The sequence below is a fragment of the Zingiber officinale genome, chromosome 5A, assembly GCF_018446385.1.
Source record: "Zingiber officinale cultivar Zhangliang chromosome 5A, Zo_v1.1, whole genome shotgun sequence".
Taxonomy (NCBI): Eukaryota; Viridiplantae; Streptophyta; class Magnoliopsida; order Zingiberales; family Zingiberaceae; genus Zingiber; species Zingiber officinale.
The window spans coordinates 22332845-22341594 of record NC_055994.1 but is presented as its reverse complement, the minus strand read 5'-3'; positions in this window follow the sequence as shown (position 1 = coordinate 22341594).

The following is an 8750-nucleotide window of genomic DNA, read 5'->3' as shown; positions in this document are numbered from 1 at the left end:
GCGCGGATTTAGTTAATCAATCAATGATTACCCAAATCGTGTCATGGTCTCGTCGTGTCCTATGCAAACCCACCACAAAGTCCATGGTAATGTGTTCTCATTTCTACTCGGAAATAGGAATCCGCTGAAGTAAGTCGGCAAATCTCTGGGCTCAGCCTTCACCTGCTGACAGACAAGACATCTAGCTATGAATCTCGTGATGTCTTTCTTCATGCCGTTCCACCAGTAGGAACACCTCAAATCTCGATACATGCGGGTCCCGCCTGGATGGATCACAAATTGAGAGTGATGAGCCTCCTGAAGTAACTCCTCCCTGACCGGGTGAGGATGTACGCATAATCAGTCTCGAAAATATATAATACCCGCCTCATCTTGGGTGAACTCTGACTGCTGTCCGGAAATTATCTGGCTGCCAATGGATTGTAAATACTAATCTCCGGCCTAGGCCTCCTAAATCCTCATCCTGATTAAGGACTAATCAACCATGGTAACCGACATACCTTGCTTTGTCTGTCCCTTCTGCTCAAGGTCTAACTCGGAGAAGCCCTGAATCAAATCTGTGACCACAACTCGGTGGTAAGCTAGAGTCCCTCTGGACTTCTTGCTGAGTGCATCGGCAACCACATTAGCATTCCCCGGGTGTTAGCTAATGGTGCTATCATAATTTTTCAGGAATTTCATCTATCTCCTCTGTCGAAGATTAAGTTTCTTCTGGGTGAAAATATATTTGAGACTCTATAATCTGTGAGAATCTCAAAGGTAATGCCGTATAGATAATGCCGCCAAATCTTCAAAGCAAAGATGATGGCGGCTAGCTCCAATCATGTACTGGGTAGTTCTTCTCATGCTCCTTCAACTGATGAAAAGCATAGAAGACCACTCTGTCGTGCTGCATCAGAACAGCTCCCTTACCCTGTGGAGAAGCGTCGGTGTAGATTACAAATCCATCCTCTCCAGATGGCAAAAACAAAACTGGAGTTGACACAAATCTCCGCTTCAGCTCCTAGAAGCTGGTCTCGCAGTCTTCTGTCTAAGTGAACTTCACGTCTTTCCTAATCAAGCGTGTCAGTGGCATAGCTATGCGGGAGAAACCCTCGACAAAACGTCGGTAATATCGAGCCAGACCAAGGAAGTTGCGAGTCTCCTGTATAGCCTACAACTACTACCAACTGATAACAACCTCTATCTCTTGTGGTACCACGTATATCCCTACGGTGACCATGTGTTCCAAACATCTCACAGAAGCTAATCAAAATACGCACTACTGATCTTCACATATAGATGTTCTCGTCGAAACATCTCTAGAACTATGCAAAGATAGTGTACGTGACTCACCTCAGATCTGAAATAGATCACAACATCGTCAACAAAGACAATGGAAACCGATCCAAACATCCTAGGAATACCAAATTCATCAAGTCCCTGAAAACATCTAAGGCTCTGCAAGCTCTAATGGTAAAATGAAGAACTCACAATGTCCGTACTAAAGACATTACTAACCATAAGATCCCTGACAATAACTCTGAAATCTATCACCAACAATATAAATCACCAAAGAATAGATCCTCCAATGTGAGAGCAACGCTCCATCACAGGAAATACTACATATGTGGGAGCAATGCTCTACCACAAGAAATCCTCAATATGTGGGAGCAACGCTCCACCACAACCAAATCCGTAATATGCATCTGCAATAAATATGGGAGCAATGTTCCGCTACAAGCAATCCGCAATATGTGGGAGCAACGCTCCACCACAAACGATCCATAACATGTGGGAGCAACGCTCCACCACAATAATCCAAGATATGTGAGAGCAGTGCTCCACCACAAATAATCCATAAGTGCCCAAGGCACCTAACTATCCAGCTAGAGACTGCACGAGATCTCTCTACCACAGATCACTGTGGTTAGCCTAGGGTATAACAACCTAGTAAGCAAATCAAATCCATAATCAACTCTATCATCATCCTAGTGGGTCGGTCACCCACTAATAGGAGAATTAGTTGACAGGGTAATATAACCAATAACATAATGTAGACACTCAACATTCTACATTCAACATAGGTAGAATCATCATGATGCTACCAACCATACACCTGACACACGTGCACACATAACATATGTATGATCGACATAATCCTCTAATTAGTACACACCAAACATACTCACAACATAGGTATAAATCATCGTGATACCTCCAACAATGCATACCGAACCCGTGTGCATATATCAACATAGGTATAATCGACAATACACCTCAAACAACACTCACATGACATATATGCACCTATGCCAAGAGTATAATCAACGTAATACTTCCAACAAATCATAATTGACACTAATGTACACACAGAACAAATATAATGAACAAGATACCTCGAATATTACACCGAACACATCTGCACATATCACAACTCAGATTAAATCGATAAAATACCTCCAATAAACCAATCAAACTACTGGGGTATATTCTACTAGAAACTCACAACAATCATAACTGGAAAAGTATACACCCACTACATGCAATTAGACCGTCCATCATAACACTCCTACAACACATAAGAATCATATGTACACACCACATAGATATGCACAATCAGCATATTTAATCCAATCAACCTGATATTCCCTATGCTACCTTTTATGTTATCCAACTAGGTACATATAGTCTAAAATTAACGTACCCATGGAATAGGATACATCGATCCTCTATAGATTGACCAAACCGACAACAGTATACGGCTAATTCAGTCTTTCCCCACGTCAGTACACGCCATGTACTCAATGTGCTTCAGATATCCAACTAAGCACGAATAACCCAAAGATCAATATCTCTATAAAATAGAGTAAGTCGATCCCCTACTGATTGGACCAACCAAAACAATAAATCGGTGATCGACTATCTAAATCTAACAAATGTACGTTAATCCTCTGCAATCACAAAGGTATATATCAATCTACGACTACCCAAGTCGACAAACGTAAATCAGTCTTCTACTGACCGATCTAACAAGAGTAAATCAATATTTACTGATGAAATTAACTAAGATAAAATGGTATACTACTGGCTAGGTCAACATGAAGATATAGATACTATCCACTACCCAGCTAATAATAGCAAAGGCCGGTATGTGCCTCAATCTACTAACCAACTAGTAGTAACAGAGGCTAAAACTACTGGTGTATGATATGAAAAATCACCAGAAACTGTAATCCTTGATCTCTAATAGGGTCGATCATCATCAGTGGCTAACCCATCACATGTAATATGGACTACAACATCAGACAGATACCAAATACAACGTGCTAATACATGTCATAACTATCATAGTCAACAATGCATATACCAACAAAAAGGTAGGATGACAATATACCAACATACCTCCTATAACTTGGAGATGTCCTGCCGCTGCCAGGTCCCAAAACCCGAAAAGTCACATCGAGAAGACTAAAACACGAAATCTGAAACACGAGAAATAAGACTTGTAAACCGAGCTCTGATACTAATAAATTGGTATCAGATAAATCTAGAACACATAGCAAGTATCGTAAACTTGACTCTGATACCACTAAATTGTCATGCCCCAAGGAAGTCCCTGTTTGAAGAAATTTCAGCAGCACCTCCCCTGTACAGGTGATAATCTGAAACATTTCTACAGACACAATATACATCAGCCACAAGCGGCTAGAACATACACACAACCACGCAGTTTATATGTAACTTACTCGGCTGATACCACAAAAATACAACCACATAGTTATATGTAAATCTAACAGTCCACTCGGCTGTACCAAAACCAATTATAGCGGAAATCCAATAGACAATACATACAACTATAAACGAAGACTGCGAGTCCGCTAGGCTTCACCACATAACAACACAACACTCCGGAAACAAAACCGGAACACAAAACCAAATACACACATATCATATACCAAGATAAAAATAAACAAAAATATGGAGACTAGTCTTCTAATGTGACGTGGGGACCGGTAGGTAGGATACTCCAAACAACTCCATAAACAACCAGGTACCTGAAAAAAGATAGTGTAACGCCCGAAAATTCTCAAAATAATTATTAGAAATATCCTAGTATTTTTATGGAATTTTAGGATATTTTTACAGAATTTTTAGAGTAGCGGAGATAGCAAAAATAAATGGAATCGTAAAATAGCCTACGCGGGAATTGAACCCGAGACCTATTGGATCCTACGACTTATAGCGGACTCCAGTAACCAAGTGAACCCAGCAGGGCTGTGCTGAAAGAAAAGGGAGGCAATTAAATTTATATTAGAGTTGGGCGAAATTAACCACTTAATATAAATAGGGAATTAATAAGTGAAGAGTTATTTTTAACGTAACTTTTCCTCACCCTCACCCTAGCCACGCCGCCCCCTTCTCCCCTTCTTCTCTCGGCGCCAACCACAAGCACACCTAGGGTTCTGTCCCTAGGGCCATAGGGGTACTTTCCGGCGACGACTCCGACACGAGGACGCTTCCCTCCGCGAGAGGAACGCATAGACGCGAGAAGATCGTCGAAGAGATCTCTCCTCCGGAAAACCTAGCGATTAGATTTGTAAGAAAATCCGAACAGGAGGTAAGAAACCCCTCACCTGCAGTATAAGTAGCTTTCGTATGAATTTATGCTTCAGTTTAGTAGTATGTAGATCGCCGGCACAAAGGATGCGAATTAGCGCACACCAGGTGTCCGATTAAATTGTTAGCACAGTTAAAATGCAACTTAAGCATTTTGGTAGCTTAGATAAATGCAATAGAAGCATTTTTATAGCTCATTTAGTCTTGCTACCGCTATTACAGGACTAGATGTCCAATGGGTGGGCTCCCACAGTCGCCTCTAGGTTTAGATAACCTAGTTCTGGGTTTAGACAACCTAGTAAAAGCAAGACAAGAATTATTAGCTTATGTTCAGTAGTTTACTTTCTCTGTGGCACTGTACTGGATTAGATATCCATTGGGTTGGGCTCCCATAGTCGTCCCTAGGTTCAGATAACCTAGTAACCCTACTAAACTCGGGACTTGCAAACCCGGGTCTAGTTAGGGATGCGCGCATCGCATGTACAGATGTCGGGCCCATCAATAGCATGATTATGTATTTTCATCTATCTATGATTAAATAGTTTTCAAAACTCACAAATCAGTTGTGTATACAGTTTAAACTCAGTTCTAGCTTGGTTTTAGTTTTTGCTCAGTACATGCTTCAGCTTAGTTTTCATTATTGATACATGTGATAGTTCTATGATCAATTTTGCTTTCTATGTGTTGTATGTCATGTCATGCTTAGCATATTCAGAATGTATTTCAAAAAGCATGTTTTAAAAACATAATTTGCATCGTGTGCATGTTTTGTGAGGTAGATGGTTTCTTACTAAGCATAAAGCTTACAGATACTCTTTCCTTATACTGCAGATAAAGGTAAAGGAAAGATGGACTAACGGAGGCTGGAAGACAATGCAATGACGGTGTGTGTGGAAAAAGGAACTTGGAATAACGATGTTGGGAACTAGCCCACTTAGAACATAGCATTCTCTTTATGTCATTACTTTCTTGCACTTTAGTTGTGAAGTGTTTAGAATTGTGACAGTTATGCGTAGAATCTTTGGTTGTCATGATTTTAGTTAGCTAACCATGAGTAGTATTATGCCTAGTAGTTTTATTTGATGTTATAGAGTTGATACATGTGATTTCGTCACGAAGCAGTGCTGAAATCAGACTTCTGATACGAAATCAGAAATCCCGATCGATCAGCCGATCGATTGGGGGTCTTCAATCGATCAGCTGATCTATTGATGATTTTGTTCCGCGAACAGTAGGCTTCTGGATCGATCAGCCGATCGATCTAGTCGCTTTCTGTCACAAACAGTAAGCTTCTGGATCGATCAGCCGATCGATCCAGTCACATTCTGTCGCAAACAGAAGGCCCTGGGATCGATCACTGGATCGATTGGCCAGTCTGGATCGATCAGCCGATCGATCCAGAATATTGCCCGAGCATAGTAGCGTGCTGAATCGATCACTGGATCGATCCGACCTAAGTTCCGCATACAGTAACATGCTGGGTCGATCACTGGATCGATTAGACCATTCCAATCGATCCACCGGTCGATTGGGAGGTCTGATAACAGCTGGAAAACCCTTTGCTCAGTTCCTTGACCATGGGGGATGTAAAATATGTCATGAATAGTTTAGATTACACCCCTTAGCACATATTGAATAAAGAAATGATAATAGTTTAGAAAAGTTTTTAATTAGTACAGCTTCCGCATCTAGATTTAGTGATGGTCATGGATATAGTTTAGCACAGCATAATGTGACGGTCCGGCCTCACAGCCTAGTCAGTAGGAGGCGGGTCGTTACAGAGTGGTATCAGAGCAGAAAATTCCATACTTCCTACACACACATCAACATTGAACCTACAGCTTCCAAGTAAGAATACCTCTCACTTTGTATGTTTATTGCTTTCATGTTTGTAGATAACTAAAGTATGCTTATCAGTGATAGTACCTAACATGCTAGTGATAGTAGTTGTATAAACATGATTGCCTTAGTTATGTATGTCCTTTATGTCTTTAGAAATGGCACGAGGACGCCCAGTTAGAAGGGCACCAGCTACTGAGCCCCAGCATGAGGCAGGCAGTTCAGTGCCTCCCCCACACCTTACAGCATTAGTGGCTCAGTTACAGCAGCAGCTAGCTGAACAACAACAGGAGATAGCCACCTTAAAGGCTAATCAGCAGAATGCTCCCACTGTCACCCCGGAACCAAACATAGCAACCCCAGTAGTTATAGAGGTTCCACCAGTCCAGCCTACAACACCAGTATCCCCAGCAGCAGAGGCAAAGAGAGAAGCCTATCTGATCCAGTGGTAGAGAGTCAAGCCCGAGAACTTCTCAGGCACCAGTGAACTATGGGATGCTCAAGCCTGGTTCAAAACCTTGGAGAGTACGATGGAGCTTCTGGACTGGCCAGAACACGAGAAGGTGAAATGTGCCTCCTTCTGCTTGACAGGAGATGCACGTATGTGGTGGGAGAGAATTAGAGCGAAGCGCCCAGTGAACCAGATGACATGGGCTGACTTCGAGAAAGAATTCTTCAAGGAGTTCTTTCACATGCGGGTCACAAATCGCCACTACGACGAGTTCACTGAATTTCGCCAGGGCAACCTTTCAGTGGAGGAAGCCGTGAAGAAATTCAACAGGTTGGCTCGTCTATGCCCTGAACTAGTCAGCACAGAAAAAGAACGAGTTCGGTTGATGCTCAAGATGCTGAGGCCAGAAATAGCGATGAACGTGGCTGGCGGCGTTCATAGGCCGCAAACCACCGAAGAACTAGTTAGCAGTGCTCTGACCACCGAGCACTACCAGAATAACATCAAGCAGCAGAAGCAAGTCCTCTCAGAGTCCAAAGGTCAAGGACGCTCAGGTACTCAGAAACAACAGGGCCACAACTCTAACTGGAAAGGGAACTCCAGCAGCAAGCGCAAACTAGGGAGTTACCCAAAAGGAGGACCAGCTAGTAAACAGCCAAGTTATCCCAAATGTGCTACTTGTGGAAAAATTTCACCTAGGAGTTTGTCGCAAGGGCACACGAGGATGCTTTGAATGTGGACAGGAAGGGCATATGGCTAAGCAGTGCCCAAACAAGACCAGCTTTCCTCCACCACAGCCGATTCAGTGTGAAATCAAGCCAGCACAGTTGCACCAGATGCAGGCTGCTTTAGATGGTCCACAGATCAGCCAGGGCAGACTAGAAGCCCCTCCAGCTACGACCAATGTGAGGATTTACTCACTCACCAGAGAGGGCGTAGCGAATGCCTCGACAGTTGTTTCAGGTTAGATTAGTATATTACAGCAAAGTACAACTGTCTTGTTCGATACTGGGGCAACCCATTCTTATATATCCAACACATTTGCCGAGAAGTTAGCAATACCTCAAGAGGTACTCAGTAGTCAGTTTCTGACGACGTTGCCTTCAGGAGAAATTATGACATCCACGCACTGGCTCAGAGCAGTGCCAGTCATTATAGCAGACAGAGAACTCTTTTGTGATCTGATAGTGCTAGATATGACTGATTATGAAGTCATCTTTGGAATGGACTTCCTGATCAGATACGGTGCCTCTATAGAGTGCCGTAAACAGAAAGTCGTATTCCAACCTGAAGCAGAAGCGCAGTTCGAGTTCATCGGAGAACCCAAGAGAAAGGCCAAGAAGTTTCTCTCAGCTATGAAGGCACAGAGATTAATGGATTCAGGATGTACGGGATTTTTAGCACACGTAGTCAGTACCAGTCAGGACAAGGACCAACAGTTAGCAGAGGTCTGAGTCGTATGTGACTACCCAGCAGTCTTCCCTGAAGAGTTACCAGGCTTAGCACCAGACAGGGAGATTGAATTCGAGATAGAGCTCATTCTCGGTACCAATCCTATTTCCAAAGCACCCTACCGCATGGCTCCAGTAGAACTAAAGGAACTCCATGAGCAACTACAGGAGCTGCTTGACAAGGGTTTCATACGTCCTAGTCACTCACCATGGGGAGCGCCTGTGTTGTTCGTGAAGAAGAAAGATGGGAGCATGCGCTTGTGTATAGACTACCGGGCACTGAACCAAGTCACGATCAAGAACAGGTATCCTCTTCCCAGAATTGATGACCTGTTTGATCTGCTAAAGGGAGCAGCAGTGTTCTCTAGGATAGACCTCAGATCAGGTTATCATCAGGTGAAAGTTAAAGA